This window comes from Mytilus edulis, chromosome 8 (assembly GCF_963676685.1).
Source record: "Mytilus edulis chromosome 8, xbMytEdul2.2, whole genome shotgun sequence".
NCBI classification, from domain to species: Eukaryota; Metazoa; Mollusca; class Bivalvia; order Mytilida; family Mytilidae; genus Mytilus; species Mytilus edulis.
Window position 1 is genome coordinate 255650 of NC_092351.1, and position 19429 is coordinate 275078.

Here is a 19429-nt window from a genome sequence, read left to right on the forward strand (position 1 = left end):
TACAGGTTATTTAAATAATACATACCCATAATCCACTATTGAGTGTTGAAGGTGAGTCTTGTCCTCACTGACGAACACAAAGTCTGCCGAATCTTCAAAGGCCTTCTGGTAGTCTGCATCTTGGTGTGTCATTTCGTGACAACGCAGAAGATGCAGGTCCAGGCGGATGGTGTCAACGCCGCAAATGGAACACACCCGTCTGTCCCCATACTGACGCTTGGCGGTTCACGTACAGGGATATAATCCTGCACGTCAACAGCCAAGTGGGCAGGGATCTTGACGGCCAAATGTCGTGTGACATTCACGACGCTGGCACCACACCCTGGCACTGGACATTCCAATCTCTGTCGTTTCTGAAAATTAACCACGAGATGAAAAAATTACCAACGAAACCGTTGATCCACGACGAAGGAACGAAATTAATTGATGTTATGACACTATAATAGTGATTTTAAAACCCATTCATTCGCTTTAAATTTTGTTTTTTTAACACATTACCGTCAGTGTAGGCATTCATAGAACTATTAAAAACTATTCACTATTGTAATGTTCACACTTTGAACATACAATACATATATTATAAAAAGTATAACACAAATTCCCATACGCTTCGGCTATTACGTAAAAATTCTGTATACGCTATGGGAACACCATGAACAATTTGTCTGTGTAACTGAATTGGAACAATAAAGCTTTCGAGCATCGTCATTGTCACATTTATAAAGCGAACAGTATAAAAACCAGTGTTCAATAGGGATGGAGTTGTAAAGGTTGAAACGATATAGGATACGATTAATGTGTTACTGATACCAGTAAATAGGTGTCATGCAGGCATGTACATCTAAGGGTTCAATAGTGATGGTGTCGGTAGGTTCGTATGATATAGGTAAGGATTATTGTGTTAATGAAACTACTATATAGGAGTCATGCATTTCTATCTTAGTGTTCAATAGTGAAGGTCTTCGGTAGGTTAAAACGATGTAGACTATGATTAATATCTTAATCATACCAGTACATATGAGTTCTGCATGTCTATTTTAGGGTTCAATAGTGATGATATTCGGTAGGTTCATACGATGTCGGTGATGATTAATATGTTAATGATATCAGTAAATAGCAGTCATGCATGTATATTTCACTATCAAAATAAATAAGGATGTCCATGCAACAATATGTATTACTTACTGTCTCTTCTGTCCTCTGCTTAGTGTGGGCGGCTCTCTTCAGGGGCTGCCTCTCCGTCACCACTTCCATCACTTCCACCACATCATCATCATCAATCTGTGCAGGTGCAGGTGTAGGTGCAGGCACAGTCTTGAATGCTAGTGTGGTCTGTTTCAATTTCTTTTGGGTCATTAAAAAAGTATAAATAACACTGATATGTAGTTCAACAGAACAAAAACAAATATTTATACGCAACAATAGGTACATGCAAGATACGATGTGTGTCATATGACAACACTCCTTTCTGGAGATGTTTGTATTCATTTTGTGACGATGTTGTTTTTTTTGGGTTTTTTTTTTCCATTGGTTCATTTTCGTTATATTTACATATCATACTTCTTTGGGATTCCCTTCAGTGATTATGGTCATTACAATTTGTTAGGACTGTTTGCTATTTATAATATACCTAGCTGTTATACAAACAAAATAACTGTTTTAGTTCTGGAAATTTACGCTCGTATCCAACGTTTGAACGTTTGGTTTGTCTACTATGGATGTCACCACCCTTTTTTTATTTGTTCATGTTGTGTTTTTAGTTTTCTTTTCGGTCTTTCTGTTATATACGTTTATTCATTCTTACCTGGGAAGACCCACTGCTCTGTGACGACTGCTTCTTTGAAGGGCGCTGGGAAGGGCGCTGTTGTTTGGACCCACTGGTCTGTGCCGACTGCTTTGAAGGGCGCTTGGAACGGCGGGAGGACCGCTGTGGAGGGCGCTGTGGAGGGCGCTGGGGTATATCCTCCCGCCGATCCTCCTTCAATTGGCGAAGGTGCTCCTTGGTGACCAGGAATTCGTCCCCGGATGCTGTAAAAAAATAGTTTACATTAGTCACAGTTCATGCTCTGTGAGATGAATATGCATATACGTATTTTATGTTCATTTGTGTTGTACATCATTTACTATCATTTATTCCAGTGAAGCAAAAAAAGTGGTAATTCATGATATTCTGGTATTTAGCGAGTGTCAATAGTGATAAGAAAACATGTGTTTATGCTTCAAAGGAATATGGTGTCGTCCTTTTATCATGGTTATGGCACTGGGTCTACAACACCCATTTAATAATTCCTTTTATGATGGACTAATCAGTAGTTTGCGAAAGTATTCATCCTTTTCAGATTCAGCATTACTACTGGTTCAGACAGTATGGTCATTAGTATTAGCGCAGGTGCCGACATCTCCTCATTTGCAGAGGAAAGAATTAAGGTGTTTACTTACAAAGTATCTCTATTCGGTCGTCGTCCTCGGAATCCAAATGAACTGAAAAATATAAAATGATGCTCTGTCATAATGCACTTTCAACACTGTGCACAACTTTAAATTTTACTATCACCACACTGTTATCATAGTCTTTATATGAATTTAAAAAGGATTGGTATTAATTGTACTATCACCACACTGTTATTATCGTCGCTATATGAATTAAAAAAGGATTGGTATAGTTATATGTATGATTGTATTTTCATGACGATGTAATATTATATTTACCTATTCTGTCCGAGTCCGGAATTGGGAGAGTTGGTCCTGAAGAAGAAAATGTGTTTTTTTTTATTATTAATAACCTGAGTCATAAGAAGCATCACTAAACATTATGTACATGATCATTGATGATGTATCACCGTTGCAAAATCTCTCTCTATTGGAAAGAACATGACAAACGTTTGTGATCATTGCCCATCCTTTTAATTTGTTTTGAATTTGATATATAGTTTATGTTTGAGTGAATTGATAACACATGAGTTAATCATTGTATTTTATGAAAATCCACAACATCAATTGCTCTTTATTGCACCTGAATTTTCGGTATTTCAATGCCAGTTTCATGACCAATACACCTATCGATAATTGTTTAGCGCATAATTTACTTACTAGTCCTTTGGAACCTTGACGGCCGTATTAGCACCTGCTCTTTTCCTGTTAACATAGAAAAAGGTTAGTTTAATTTAAAGTAGATGATGACGTTTCGTTGAAATTTAACCGTATATGTATCAAATTGGCGGATATCATTAAATTGTAGTTGATATAATATTGAGGTTTTGGTGATCTTTAAATTCCTCTACTACACCAACAATAAGTCCTGTGTGACCAGCTACCCTTTTTGTAGTCTCGATTTGTTGAAAATACTCTTCCACTTTAACACATAATTGATCAAAATGACCCAAATAAAGGCAACAGTAGTATACCGCTGTTCGAAAGTCATAAATCGGTTGAGAGTCCAAAAATTCAGATGCGGGTTACAAATTAAAATTGAGGGAAACGCATCAGATATAGGAGTAGAACAACGACACAAAAGAAACACAACATTAAAATGTAACACACACAGAATAGACAATGGCCATTTTCATTACTGGGTACAGGACATGTTAAGAAGAATTGTTGTTTACTCACTTTTCAAAGACTTATCCGAGCTATGATGGTGTAACTTGGCTGTCACCACTACTGTGTTGTTGTTGGTGGTGTTGGCCTTCTCATCTATTCAATAAAGATATTTGAAAGTTTTCATTTATATATATGTTTATTATGAATATGACGGAAAAGTACAACAACCCAAAAATAATACGTTTTTCACACGCTAGACGGTTGGTGTAAATGCAATATTCAATTGATCGGTCTTTCCCCAGCGTTGATAGTAGATTGAGAAAACATGTGATCGTATACATGTAATAAAAGGCAACACCAATTTGCACACACCTGCTATTAGAGTTTCGCGTTTTTTGAGCTCATTTAGGAATTGACATAAACTTACAAATATGACACTCCGTTGTCTCTTCTGCCGCAGGCGTTGGCAGGGTCTTATCCTCTGCAATTACATACATATAAATAAAGGCAACAGTAGTATACCGCTGTTCAAAACTCATAAATCCATGGACAAAAAACAAAATCGGGATAACAAACTAAAACCGAGGGAAACGCATTAAATATAAGAGGAGAACAACGACATAACACTAAAATGTAACACACATAGACAAAATCCCACGAGAATAATATATATAACATCAAAACCAAATACATGAGTTTGGGATAGACAAGTACCGTGACACGTCTTATCGCAATGTGAATTTACACTCAAAAATAAGAGAAAACAAACGACACAACGTTATAATGTAATACACACAGAAACGAACTATAATATAACAATGACCATATTCCTGACTTGGTACAGGGCATTTTTAAAGGAAAAAATGGTGGGTTGAACCTGGTTTTGTGGCATGCCAAACCTCGCACTTTTATGGCCATGTGAAATATAACATCAAAATGACAACACAGGACTACAATATAAATAAATTGGAGAACACAATTAACAAAGAATAACACGAACAACAGCCAACAAAAGGCAACAAGTTCAAAATTTTAATACGCCAGAAGTGTATTTTGTTCACACAAGACCTATGTGTGATGCACAGATACAAAAGTTTGAAAGCCGAAACGAGTCAAAGTTGAACAGCATCGAGGACCAAAAGATCAAAAAGGTTGTGCCAAAAACGGCAAGGGTTTTCTGTTAAGTTACCAGAAAATCCCTATAATTTAGAGTAATTTATACTATTGCAAACAGTAAATTTAATAAAATGAATATTCAAAAGATGTACATGATAAAGCTGAAGTATTAACTAATTACAGGAAACAACAGAAATACATTTACATAACCAGACATTTGAAACACAAAAGTAGACACATCCGAATACGTTTAAACCTCTACGCCAAGTGACGTCCTATTTGAAACTGAAAAATGACGAAAAAATGACGTCATTTGAATTAGTAAAACAGAGCATAAAAAAATGAAAAATGACGTCACATAAGAATGAATAAGATAGAATTAGGATTAATTTAAGATTATATATTTGAACTAAATACTGATATTGCATTTAATAACAAAACATTTTAATTCTTATTTATATAAAACTGAGGTAGCAATTAACTATATTATAAAACTATGTCCGGTTTGCTATGAATCTAACTTCAAACGTAAAATATCGTACTGATTACTTTGAACGAAATCAAATCTGATAAATGAAGGCGGTGATTAATTTTCTTTACCATAACACATAAATATAATAGAAAAGACGTCAACACATTTGACAAAATCCAATGAGAATTACAAATATAACATTAAACATTTAAACTAAATACATGAATTTGGGATGGATAAGTACCGTACCACGTCTTATAGTAATGCGAGTTCACACTCGGCAAAACAGTCACAATCGGGAATAAGTCACGTTTGGTAATTAAAAGATTAGACGACATTATGACAAAACACAATCTACCATGTGGTAAAAATGTCCTTAGCTAGTTTGGTCAACGAAACATCGTATGGATCCACCAAATCGTGATGGTGTCCATAAAATTTACGGAGTGTCAATTTTAATCTGTCCTCCTCATAACTTTGTTGGAGCAGTTTCTGCGTAAGGAGCACACTCCTGTATATGAAGTCCGTATAGTGTGAACAAGCACGAGAATAACGTATCAATTGTGATATGTAAACACCATACGAAGGGGCAGAGGGTATGTTACTGCTGAGAAATGGGAAATTGATAATTGGGAAGTTGAAATCGTCCCGTTTATCATAGATTTTCGTGTGAAGTCGTCCATCTACGTCAATATTGAGGAAAAGATCAAGGTATGAAGCAGTCCTTCTAGTATCAGTGGTATCCTTAATTTCAAGTTCACTTGGATATATGAGATGTAAGTATTGGCTGAAATATGGGTTATTCAATGATAGAACATCATCAATATATCGGAAAGTAAAATTAAAGAATTTCGCAAGGTGCTTTTTCTTTTTGTCTTTTAGAAGGTTCTGAATGAATTCTGCTTCATACGAGTACAAAAACAAATCAGCCAGCAGGGGTTATATGTCTGTTATTATTAAAATATTGATAAATAATAAAATCTACAATTAAAGCCGTGACGTGATCGTATACATATACAGTGATAACAATTTTTGGGCAGAGACAAGGCTATAAAATGTCATTGACTTACCGAGATCTGCGAGTGTATCTGGCTGCTCCTCAGGAGGAGTATTGTCTGCAATTAAAAATATGTTAGTGTTATCATTGACCTGTTGATGATTTATACAGATACATAGGAAAAGCGGTGATCCGTTGTCATTTGCAACGACAGATGATTTGCATGAATCGACAATTGTATTGAAATGTGTTAATCTACAGTTGCGAGAAGGATGTGTGAAACTGTGATTGTATACATATAATGAAGTGATAACACCTTCTTGGCAAATGCATGGAATGACAGGTATCGCGTACGTGAACAGTTTATATGAAGGAGTACGACAGTTCATTGAAAATAAAAGTGTCATTGACTTACCAACAACAGTGGCCTTCTGTCTGTCCTGTGTTGACGGGGTCATCTGGCTCATGTCTGAAAAAAAGATATGTCCATGTTATTCATGAGTTGAGGAGTAATAGCCAAAAAATACAAGAGTCCCGAAGTGACGCGTCAGTGTACTGTGTGTGAGGAGGTTTTGGGGTGAATTGATGTAGTGTTGTTAACTTACCGAAATCCCAGACTGGATCCGACCAAACCTTTGAGGTGGAGGCCTTTTGGGTGGAGGATAAGAGCCAGTTGTTTTCTTCAGCCAGTTATATGGTGTCGTCCGTCTTGATGAATCTTCTGTAATAGTAAACCCCTTCATTTACATGAAAACTTTAACATGTACAATTAATGTTAGTCTAATGTTGTCATTGATAAGAAACGTGTGTTACTTGACGTTATGCAAACATAATAAAAGGGGTGTTGATCTACAGTTGACAGAAGGAGGTTTGAACCTGTGATCGCATACATATAATACTCTGATAACACCTTTTCGGCACCTACATGGATTGACAGTTTCGCGTACGCGAACAGTGTCTATGAGGGAGTTCATTGACTGAGCAAGATCAGTGTGAAATGTTGCTGATTTATACAGATACAAAGAGAAAGCGTTAACCCGTTGTCATTTGCGACGACAGACTACTGCCATGAATCGAGAGTTGTATTGGAATGTGCTGGTCTACACTTGACAGAAGGATGTTGAAATGAGTGATAGCATACATTTAATAAAATTATAACACATAAAGATATTATTGATAAAAATACAAGAGTCCCCAAATCACGCGTCAGTGTACTGTGTGTGATGAGGTTATGGGGTTAATGGATGTAGTGTCATTAATTTACCGACTGGATCCTTTGAGGTGTAGGTCTGTGAGGTGGAGGACTTTGAGGTCGACCAGGGTCTATACAACTCCTCGGAGGTGTAGGCCTGTGAGTTGGAGGGCTTTAATGTTGAGGCTAACAGCCAGTTTTTTGGTGTCGTGCGTCTTGATGATGCATATGGTTGTTCTGTAATAGTAAACCATTTAATTTACATGAAAACTTTAACATGTACAGTTAATGTTAGTCAAATGTTGTCATTGATAGGAAACGTGTGCTACTTTACGTTATGCAAAAATAATGAAAGGGGTGTGGATCTACAGTTGAGAGAAGGAGGTTTGAACCTGTGATCGCATACCTATAATACAGTGATAACACCTTTTTAGGCACCTACATGGATTGACTGTTTCGCGTACGCGAACAGTGTCTATGAGGGAGTTCATTGACTGACCAAGATCAGTGCGAAATGTTGCTGATTTATACAGATACAAAGGGAAAGCGGTGACCCGTTGTCATTTGCGACGACAGACTACTGCCATGAATCGAGAGTTGTATTGAAATGTGCTGGTGTACACTTGAAAGAAGGATGTTGAAATGAGTGATCGCATACATACATATGATAAAATCATAACACCTTCTTGGCAATAAAGACATGTGCATGCTATTATTGATGGGTTGAGGAGTAAAACCCAAAAAATACAAGAGTCCCCAAGTCACGCGTCAGTGTAGTGTGTGTGTGTGTGATGAGGTAATGGGGTTAATTGATGTAGTGTCGTTAACTTACCGACTGGATCCTTTGAGGTGTCGGCCTGTGATTTGGCGGGCTTGGATCTTGAGGCTAACAGCCAGTTGTACGGTGTCGTACGATTACGTGCATATGGTTCTTCTGTAATAGTAAACCCCTTAATTTACATCCAAACTTTAACATGTACAGTTAATGTTAGTCAAATGTTGTCATTGATAAGAAACGTGTGTTACTTTACGTTATGCAAAAATAAAGTTATACACGTGTTCATTTACATTCATCCATCCTAATAAATTATATCACATTTTGCAAAAAAGATATCAATTGCATTTGAACCCAACATGTTTAAATAAATTACAAAATCCCGTAGTCATTACCGTAAAAATATTCTTTCATTAATTGCATTATCATACTATAAATCTCTTTATCTGCCGTTGAGAGTAGAATAAGTAAACATGTGATTGGCTACATATATTGCAGCTTCTTCCATCAGAGGTTGGCGTCACTCTTCTCCGTATGTGAGGATATAATTGGGTTATTCAAGAATTGTCATTGACTTACCTATATCAGGCAGTGAGTCTGTGTCTGTGTCTGTGTCTGTGTGTTGTGTTAATACCATCCAGTTGTCTGGTGTGGGTGGTCTTCCTGGTGGTTGTTCTGTAATAGTGAACCACTGAATTTACATCCAAACGTTAACATGTATTGTTAGAGTCAAATGTTGTCATTGAGAGGAAACGTGTGTTACTTTACGTTATGCAAAAATAAAGTTATACACGTGTTCATTTACATTCATCCCTCCTAATAAATTATATCACATTTTGCAAAAAAGATATCAATTGCATTTGAACCCAACATGTTTAAATAAATTACAAAATCCCGTAGTCACTACCGTAAAAATATTCTTTCATTAATTGCATTATCATACTATAAATCTCTTTATCTGCCGTTGAGAGTAGAATAAGTAAACATGTGATTGGCTACATATATTGCAGCTTCTTCCATCAGAGGTTGGCGTCACTCTTCTCCATATGTGAGGATATAATTGGGTTATTCAAGAATTGTCATTGACTTACCTATATCAGGCAGTGAGTCTGTGTGTTGTGTTAATACCATCCAGTTGTCTGGTGTGGGTGGTCTTCCTGGTGGTTGTTTTGTAATAGTGAACCACTGAATTTACATCCAAACGTTAACATGTATTGTTAGAGTCAAATGTTGTCATTGAGAGGAAACGTGTGTTACTTTCCGTTATGCAAAAATAATGTTATACACGTGTTCATTTACATTCATCCCTCCTAATGAATTATATCACATTTTGCTAAAAAGATATCAATTGCATTTGAACCCAACATGCTTAAATAAATTACAAACCTGGTGAACCGACCGCCCATCTACCACTGGAGGAGTTTACTGTTTCTGTGGAAGAAATATAGCACATATATATATATATATATAATTTTTTTTTCTTCTTCTTTATTTCGATATCAATGTATAATAACTGTATATAATTGTCCAATACCACCATCCATCCCCCACCCCAAGCGAACCACTTTCGCTCGGGTTGGGGATGGATGGTGGCATTGAATTTTTTTATACCACCATACACCCCAAGCCTGCCCAATCCCGTTCGGTTGCAGTTGGTCTGGATGTCGGCATTACACACTTATAAAGAGTAATAATTCAGTTATTGCCTATTAATCAATTAAAACCAATGGACATTATATTGTCAAAGTATTATAAGTGGCAGCGGTCTCCCACCACAGCTCTGCTTAAGTGTACATATGTGCATATTATAATGGATATATTGAGCAATAATAAAACAGTACACCAGAGGTCTGTAATCAATTCTGAAGACACAATCTTCGCCTGAATCCTTGGTTTTAGTGGAAAAAGTGTTTGTATCGCGTTGGGAGAAGAATGTGTAAACATGTGATTTTCTACATGTAATAAATGGCAAACACCAGTTGGAGCGGAGTGTCATCCAGAGTTCCGTGTAAATGAACAGCGTATGTACGAGGTAATGGTGTTAATGTAAGAATTATCATTGCCTTACCTATCTCAAGGGGTGAAGGTGTGTATGGAGGGTCTCTCCTTTTCTTAGACGTGGTTTCTATAATAGAAAAAAAATTAGATTTACAGGTTACATTGAGCGGTTGATGTAACAGCAGTATACTACTGTTGCCTTAACTTCCGCCTACACTTTACCATGTAAAAATGTAATTGTAGAGTCCAAACGTTTGTTCCTGAAAACGATATATTTTCCACTTTAAGTTTTTCATAAATAATTCGACACATGTCTACATTGATAATCCAACCTCCAAATATGACATGAATCCATTATTATAATCAAATGTGAGTGTCTAACCGTTGACTGAAGAATGACTAAACAGGACTGTGATCGGCTACATATCATAAATTCACAATAGCAGAGCAGTGGGAGCGCCCTGCCATCAGAGTTAGTCGTAATTGTACAGCATATGTCAAGATGTAATAGGTTTAAATTACTAATAGCCATAAACTTACCAATCACAGCAGTGGCCATCTTATTGCCACTGGTTATCAGCCAGTTATATGGAGTTCCCTTCTTTCTGGGTGAGTGTTCTGTAAAAATAAAAAAAATATATATTTACATCTAAAATGTAAGATGTTAAGCTCAATTGTACGTTGGGCAGAAAGAATTATATACACGTGTAAATTGATAACCTTCCACCCAAATATGACACTTTTCATTTATATATCATTTACATTTTACATTTGAACATAGCATGGTAAAATACAAACCTCTTGGGGCCACCGACCAACTCCCACTTTGTGACTGCACTGTATCTCCTAAAGAAATAGTGTATATAATTTTATAATTTGTTTGGTAATACCGATATCACTGTATTACTACTGTTGATAATTTGTGAGTAGCCCCCATCTCCTATTTTTGGTTTATTATTACACCTTCATCAATCGAAAGGCATGCACCTAATATTCATGATATTTACAATTATTTGTAATCAATGTCTCCTGCGTGTTAAATAAAGGCTACCAGTTTGTTGTATTGAAGTTCAAGTTCAGTGACAATGTAATATATGATATAATTATTGGTGGGGTTCGTGTTGATTATTCTTTAGTTTTCTATGTTGTGTCGTGTGTGCTGTTGTTTGTTTGTCTCTTTCATTTTTAGCCCATCGCGTTGTCAGTTTGTTTTAGATTTATGAGTTTGACTGTCCCTTTGGTATCTTTCGTCCCTCTCTAATGTATGATATAACTTGTAATTGGTTTCCAATAAGTGTCGAAAAAGTAAGTTTCGTATGTAATATTCCTCTGAAAAGGCGTATTCCAAGTGATTAACATTACACTGTGTTTTAAAGACTTTCACTTTGTTGATTACTCCAGCGTTTGATTGATATAAAAACCAGTTGTTTTTTGAGGTCTGTTCTGATGCATATTTATTTTTGTAGCAATTGTGCAGTGGCGTATTTTGCTAAGGTCACGCTATATAACAGTTGGTTAGAAACGTATATATTTTGTAATGGAATAGGACGTACCTGTTCCAGTTGGTGTAGTGACATTATTGTTGTGATCTGAAACAAAATTTAATGAACAAGTAGTACAATATGTATAAAAATCTAGATGCTGATACACAATAATTTGTCAACTGGACATTATCAACACACAAATTCAAACAGCCGTTCTAGGGGAATAACAGCATGGCTTACCAAATTACAGCCATACATTACTAATTTATAAATTAGCCCATTCGGAATTAATACAATTATTGACATTAATTGTGTGCCATTACCACAATCCTTGCTCATCATTTATACATTGGAGCAATATGACAAAGGTTAGACATCAATACTATGACTTTAAATATATATTGTTAAAGTAGTAAATACTGTGATTTATAATGCCGTCTCTGGCTGGACTGCGGACCCCTGGGAAATCCATCCTTGAGTATGATGGTCGAGGACGTTTCAATCACCTTTGTCTCCTAAAAGAAACGACAAGGATTGCACAATTGTTGTGTTAAAAGTTAAACGTTCAGACACAAATTCTGGAAAAAGTCATGTAAATAATCTGGAGCCTGATTGTTAATAATTTTATAAAACATGGCCATCTTTTTTACCTCCCTCCTTGCACTTAATTTTTTCCATCCCGTCTCCTTGTTAAAAAAGCGTTGCGGCTAGCATAACTTGGCAATCCAGTAACTATGCGAGCAGCCTCGATTTGACTATTTTCTATCCGATCAGAATTTATGTTCCCACAATTATCCCAAACTTCCAATGAATACTCAAGTATCGGACGAATAAAATCATGTAAATCTTTTCCAAATTTTCCCTTTTTAATCGAAATTTTAGTTTGAGTAAAACATTAAACTGCTTCGTACTTTACTCAAACAGTTTATCAACATGTTTATTCCATTTACAATCATTACTAAATATGACACCTAGATGGTAATTCATTGATATAAATAAGGAACAATAAAGGTCAAAGTATAGAACCTCGAGGAACTCCAAAAGTTACAGTTTAATATTCTGATTCAGTGGTTCATAACTTAACTGTTTGCATTCTCTGAGAGAGGTACGATGAAAACAATTTTACAGAGAGGTCATCACATTTGTATAATTTTAGTTTTGATAAAAGTATATTGTGATTTACTGTATCAAATGACTTCTCAAAATCTAAAAAGAGAATAGCGGTAAAATTTCCATTGTCCAATTGTGATTGTCGGTAATTGTTTGGATTTCTCCCCTTTATTTTTCAACATGAGTGACCAAGAATTAAAAAACGTGTCAAAATTTCGCCCTCTACCTAAACATTGCGTTCTTGCGAGTTCGTGCACTGGCTGTTAATGACAATAATGGCAAGATCGAGCAAAAAAATGCGAGTGACAAGTAATAATGATTAGTTTGACACACAACCTGTTCATGGATAGAAACAGATGTCTGCGTGCAAGGCAAAAACGCCTCCAATGAAAACCCTTTCTGAAGAAACTCCCCTACAGTCTACACATTAAATTAAAAAAAAAATACATAGCTAGCCCTTTTCAGGACGTTATAATTAATTGGACTAAGCCCTTTCTTTTTTGCTACATATAGAAAATAATCACCTTATTACGACAGCAGAACCAAAGACCCACAAGAAGAGACCTGAGCTGTGATACTCCGGGACTAATTCCTAATTAAGACAATTCGGGCTAAATTGAAACCAGTTACCAACCCATGTTACAACAATAGTCATATTACATTGGACGTACACTAGCTGTATAAGGCGTGAACTTCATATTTTGGACTATCTATAATATATTTGCTCTCATGTCGTATGCCACAAATCATTTTAGATTTAGGATTCGTTGCTGAGCTTTTTTTTTACCGTTCCCATCTCCGAATCCCTTAAATATATTTTTTTGAAGCCCCACGATAAGTATACACGGCATATTTCAAAACATATTTTTTCTTCAGGACTTAAAAGTTATTTTTTTTTCTTTTATAAAATAATATCTTTATTGCACTTTTCTTTGCTGTTGTTACAAATTACTCGACCTACAGCAGTTGGCAGAGTATCCCTGTAAATTAGTCACTGGATAACCAGGGAATTTATGCAGTGAATTCATATTTATAGATAGTTTGTTAGTTTTACAGTTCATGGTTATTACAAACATTTTACAAACTATATTGTTCCATGATTACGGAAAGTGTACAGTTTTGTCCGGTTTTGTTTCTAAAGATTAAAACTTTATGATCATTGACCTTTAACCTTATTGATGAAAACCGTTGAAGCTGGTTGATCAATTGTGCGGATTAATTTATACGTTTTATTGATACTCACGAACAACTTAAACTTAAGTTAAAAATTATATGTGGTAAGTTTCGACATTGTAAATGGAAATTCATTTGATTAAGTGATAAAGTGTGTAATAAATGCGTTTTGAGACAAAATTCTGTACATTATCACGAAGCATGGTGTTTCGGTTTATTACCACGTGTCCAGATATATTGTCAACTTTTGCTACACAAATTTTATACATGAAAATATATTAAATCTAGCTATTCATGATCATATGTATCTTTTTACATCATTTAAAAATTTGCTGTTTTTAGCATTAATATATTTGTTAATTTCGTATGTGTTTAAAAATTCATTTCTAAAAACTGCATAAGCGTCTATGCCTTTTTGTTTATAATTTGATATATGAGTACTTTTATGAACTGAATATATTAAGACAGTTAGGAAGAGATTTATATCATTATACATAGGATCATGTATTTTATAGCCCAGTACTAAAGTTTTAAAATTAAAAATATGTGACCCAATTTTGATTTTGCTTACAAGTACATATATTTTCTTCCAAAATTCATGAAAGAATTGACATTTGAGAAAAAAGTGTGCGTAATCTTCAGTCAAGTTACACAAGTCACACATACTTGTTTCTTGTATGTGCCATTGTAGTAATAATTGTTTACATGGGAGGATGTAATGGAGTAATTTCCATCTTAACATTTTATATTTGTTATTTATTAAATAGGTAAAAGTAAATTGAAGCACATTATTTATTGGAGTGATTGATTCTAGATTGAAGATGTTTTTCCATTTGGAAAATCCTAGTGGTCTCTCATCATTTTTGTTATTTAAATGGTTGTATATATCTTTGGATGACATATTTTCAATTAATTTTGATTTTTTGTTAACAGTCAAGGACAAGTTTAATTTTGTTTATATAGAAGTTTTCAAAGATTTGTCAGATTTTAATGTACTAACCTATTCTTTTGGAATACAATTTTTCAATTTTAAAAGTTCGGAGATCCAATTAGTTTTTGAGGTTAGTTTCTCCAATATAACTTTTTGTGATATGTGACTTTTTTGATCAATTATATCATTAATGAAAATAATACCATCTTTTATCCAATTTAGATAAACTAAACATTTTCCTTTAAATTTTGGCATCATATGAAATATAAGGTTGTTTTTACCAAATTTATTGAAATAATATGTTGGAATGACTTTCCAATTAGCAAATTCTTTTGCGGTTAATCGTTTAACCCATGAAATTTGTAATGCATTCAAAAAGTAATCAATGTCTGTCATTTTTAGACCTCCATTTGTGTAATCTTTGGTAAGTGTTGAACGTTTTACCTTTTCTTGTTTATTATTCCATATAAAATTGTATATGAGTTTTTTAAAATCTTTTATGTATATTTGGGGTATTGAAACAACCGAAGCTAAAAAAGTAAGATTAGGTAAAATAAGCGACTTAACAACCGTTATTCGACCTATCATTGTTAAATTTCTTTTTTCCCAATCAAGTATTAATTTTTTTGACTGTTTCATTGTTTTTTCAATATTTAATTTGTCACATTCACTTTTATTTAATCCAAAGTAAACACCTAGACTTTTAATTGGTTCCTTGCTCCAGTGTATATTTTCAATTTTTTCTTTACAATGTTTAAGTCTACCCAACCATATACCTTCTGTTTTAGATTTATTCAGTTTTAAACCAGAAAGCGTTCCAAATATTTCTATTAGGTTCAATGCTTGGTGAATTTCATTTTTAGAATTGAGAAAGAGAGTTGTATCATCAGCTAATTGGGAAATTTTTGGACTATGTGTTTTTTCATCAAGTTTAATTTGAAATCCTTTAATGTTAGAATCTTGTCTTACTCTACAGGCCAAGATTGCAACTGCTATTACAAAAATAAGAGAACTTAACGGACATCCTTGTTTTATACCACGGTGAAGTCTATAGGTTTCTGAGATCCAGCCGTTATTAGATAGGCATCCTTTAGTATCATTATATAAAGTTTTTACCCATTTTAAGAAGGAAGGTGGTACTCCAAATTTTAATAGGGATTCATACATGAAGGGCCATTCTAAAGTATCAAAGGCTTTGGAAAAGTCTATGAACAATAAGATTCCTTCTATATTAAATTTTTCTGAGTAGTCTATTATATCTTGAATCTGGCGAATATTAAAACCTATGTACCGATTTTTAATATATCCATTCTGATGACTATGAATAATTTTGGACAACACTAGCTTTAATCGCTGCGCTAAGGCATAGGCCATAAGCTTAGTATCTACATTTAATAAAGTGATTGACCTATAGTTGTCTAATGATAATGGATCATTTTTTTTATATAATAAGGAAATAACACCTATTTTTTGGAGTGTTGTCATTCCTTCTTTTTCATAGCATGTATTAAATACTTTTACTGCGGATTCTTTTATGTATGACCAAAAGGTACGATAAAATTCTACACTTAAACCATCTAGTCCAGGGGATTTATTTAGTTTCATATTAAATATAGCATTTGTACATTCTTCTACTGTTAGGTTGCCCCCCATTAGTTCACTCTCAGTATTGGATAGTGAGTGATCTATCTTTGTTTCACTTATATAATTTTCAGAAGGATCTGGTTCAGTACTTTTATATAAATTTTGGTAATAGTTTTTCCCAAGAATAAGAATATCAGATGCATCTGTAACTATGTTACCTTGATTATTTTTGAGGGCAGAAACAGTTTTCTTAGTTTGTCTTGATTTTTCAAGACCCAAAAAATATTTTGTGTTTTTTTCCCCTTCTTCTGCCCATTTGACTCGGGATCTGATTTGTGCACCTCTAGTTTCTTTTATATATAAATTTTGTAAATTGTTTTCTACATTATTTATTTCTATTTTAGAATGTTCAGAATTACTTGATTTTTCGTATAAGAATTTTAACTTATTTTCTAAATGTTTGATTTCATTTTTACTTTCAGCAGCCTTTTGTTTGCAGTATGTAATGGTTGCCTCCCTAACTTCAGTTTTCAGAATGTCCCAAGTGACTCGAGGATCGTTATTTTTGGTGAGTATTATTTCTTTATGGGTGTCAATTAATTTAATTATTATTTCTTTGTATTTTGTATCATTCAGTATACTGTTATTTATCTTAAAGAATCCTTTGCCTTTATTTTGAGCTTTAAGTCTTATTTGTAAAGAGATCGCTTGATGATCTGTATGAGATATAAGTGCAGGTCTTATGTCTGCAGTCTTATATCTGGGCTTATTAGAAAAAAATCTATTCTGCTTGCAACACTTTTATTGTTTTTTCTTCTCCATGTAAACTGGCTGGTGTTTTGATTTAGTTCTCTCCAAATATCAATAAGTTTATATTTTTTTATTAGTTGCTTTAAACTGTTGACAGGTTTATTTTGATTATTAGAGCTTATACTTTTTCTATCATATGAAGTTAAACTTTCATTCATGTCACCGCCCATTATTAATATTCCTAAGCGGTTATTATTAATGATATTGTTTACTTTTTTGAAAAATGTGTTTCTTATTCGACGAATGTTCGGAGCATACACATTCAGTAGTGTAAAGATATTACCATCAAGTTCTATATTAATGAGTATTATTCTTCCATCATTATCTCTAGTTTCATTTATAGTTTGATGTTTTATGTTCTCTTTGATAAGAATTGATACACCCCTCGATTGTGAATTTCCGAAACTATGGTACAGTTTGCCTTTTATCTCATTGTTTATAACATTTTCGTTTTTTTTTTAATAAAATGTGATTCTTGTATAAATAGAATATTACACTTTTGATTTTTGCACCATAGGTTTAATCTTTCTCTTTTTTCTTTTTGCCCTAAGACTTGACAGTTTAGGGAACATATATTTAGTTTTTCACTCATAATAGACATACTTCATTTCTATATTACACATATCCTCAGAATTATACAATAGAGACAATAGGCTGAGCTTAAATAATAGATAAGTTGATGTCATATTGTTAATACACAAACTTATAATTTTTACATACACATATAATTTATACACATATAAATTATACAAATTGGGATATATTTCTAAATAACATAGTATCATGCGTTTAAAACCAACATTAATAACAATCAATAGTATGTTGTATGAGATAGTCATACATGTATATTTTATATTCCAATAAGGAAGAAAATTCAATCTTATTATTGTTACATTTATTTTTATTTTCAGGTTGAGTCTATTGCATAGAAGAGATTTTTGCAACAATTGTAGTTTGTTTTTAAATATCCTGTGAAAAACAAAGAAGAAGAGCTCAAGAAAATGAAATGATTGTGCAATGCATATGTGTGACGTACATTTGTTGGAATTTAACAGACATAATATTCTTTGATTTGTGATAGTGATTGGATTATGTCTGCGTGAAAATGTGATTCTAGAATTTTTCTGATCTAATCTGAATGTCTTTGCATAAACATGATAAAGAACTGCTGATGTATCATAACATTTTTTTGGCATAAGAAAAATGTTACAGATTTCGTTAACAAGACATTTGATAGCTGTGATCCAGTTTTTGATATGACATATAATTGGTTGATGATGTATGGAAATTTGTTTGTCATAAAGTGAATCGTGGATTTTTAAAAATATAATGCTATTCAGTATCAAAAATAAATTACATTTATTTCTATAATTTTGTATTACTCTTTCATGGGAATATGTATAATCTACTATTATACCATATCCGTTTTTTTGTTTATTTTTTATAATATACATGTAGATAAAAACAACAAAAGTGACAAAAATGACATATATAAATTTACATACGCACATAATTAATTAAAAGATGTTTGGGTGTTGTTTACACAACATAAGGGGGGATATAAAAAAAACAGTTTATGATTCTTTAATTTAAACTACATGTACATTGCCTGAATTTGTTTCGTCATCAATTGAGTTAATGCCCTTTTTGTTTTTGAATAGGGACCGATCGTTCATGTACTTCATCAGTTGGTGTTGTTGCTGGACGCTTTTCATTACGAGAATCTGGTGTACTTGCTCTAAATTGAAACATCGTTGTCTGTATGTTTGACTGTTTACCTTTAGCGTCACCTGTTTTTTTCCTTTGTTTTGTTGACTTCTTTTTTTTCTTTTTGGGGTTTTCGACTTCCTCCAAAATATCATCGACTTTGTTATCAAAGGAAAAAGTAGATTTGGTTATTTTCTTTGAGGCCTTTCCAAGCACACTTGATACCTCTTGTGTATTGGTATTTGTTGATGTTGATTAGGGAGTTACTACATTTTTACTTTCTTCTGGTTGATCATCAATTGACTCTGTATTCGATTCATCACTTTCGGTGTCACTTTCGGAAGAGCAGCTGTTTTTTTTTTTTTATCATTATCGTGAGGCATGCTGTTACACTCCTCGTTTTGCGCATCAAAACTAGGACAGTCTGCCTGCTTATGACCAGGAAGCTTGCATTGCTTACAGACCCAATCGTTCTGACAGTCGCGAAATCTGTGACCATTTTGTAAGCATTTGTTGCATACTAAAGTGTCATTTGAAGAT

The 19429-nt window shown here is 33.9% G+C and overlaps 2 long non-coding RNA genes across 2 annotated transcripts; one reads left to right on the top strand and one right to left on the bottom strand.

The window, feature by feature from the left end:
- Positions 1-31: 31 nt before the first annotated feature.
- LOC139486855 (uncharacterized) lies at positions 32-2513 on the bottom strand. The gene is made up of 4 exons (XR_011655656.1): positions 2440-2513; positions 1805-2028; positions 1186-1344; positions 32-353 (listed from the first exon to the last, which is right to left on the bottom strand). It is a non-coding gene; the product is annotated as an uncharacterized lncRNA (long non-coding RNA).
- Positions 2514-13585: 11072 nt separating this feature from the next.
- LOC139484533 (uncharacterized) lies at positions 13586-18553 on the top strand. Its single transcript, XR_011655114.1, has 3 exons — positions 13586-13961; positions 16855-16940; positions 18094-18553. It is a non-coding gene; the product is annotated as an uncharacterized lncRNA (long non-coding RNA).
- The last annotated feature ends 876 nt before the right edge of the window (positions 18554-19429 follow it).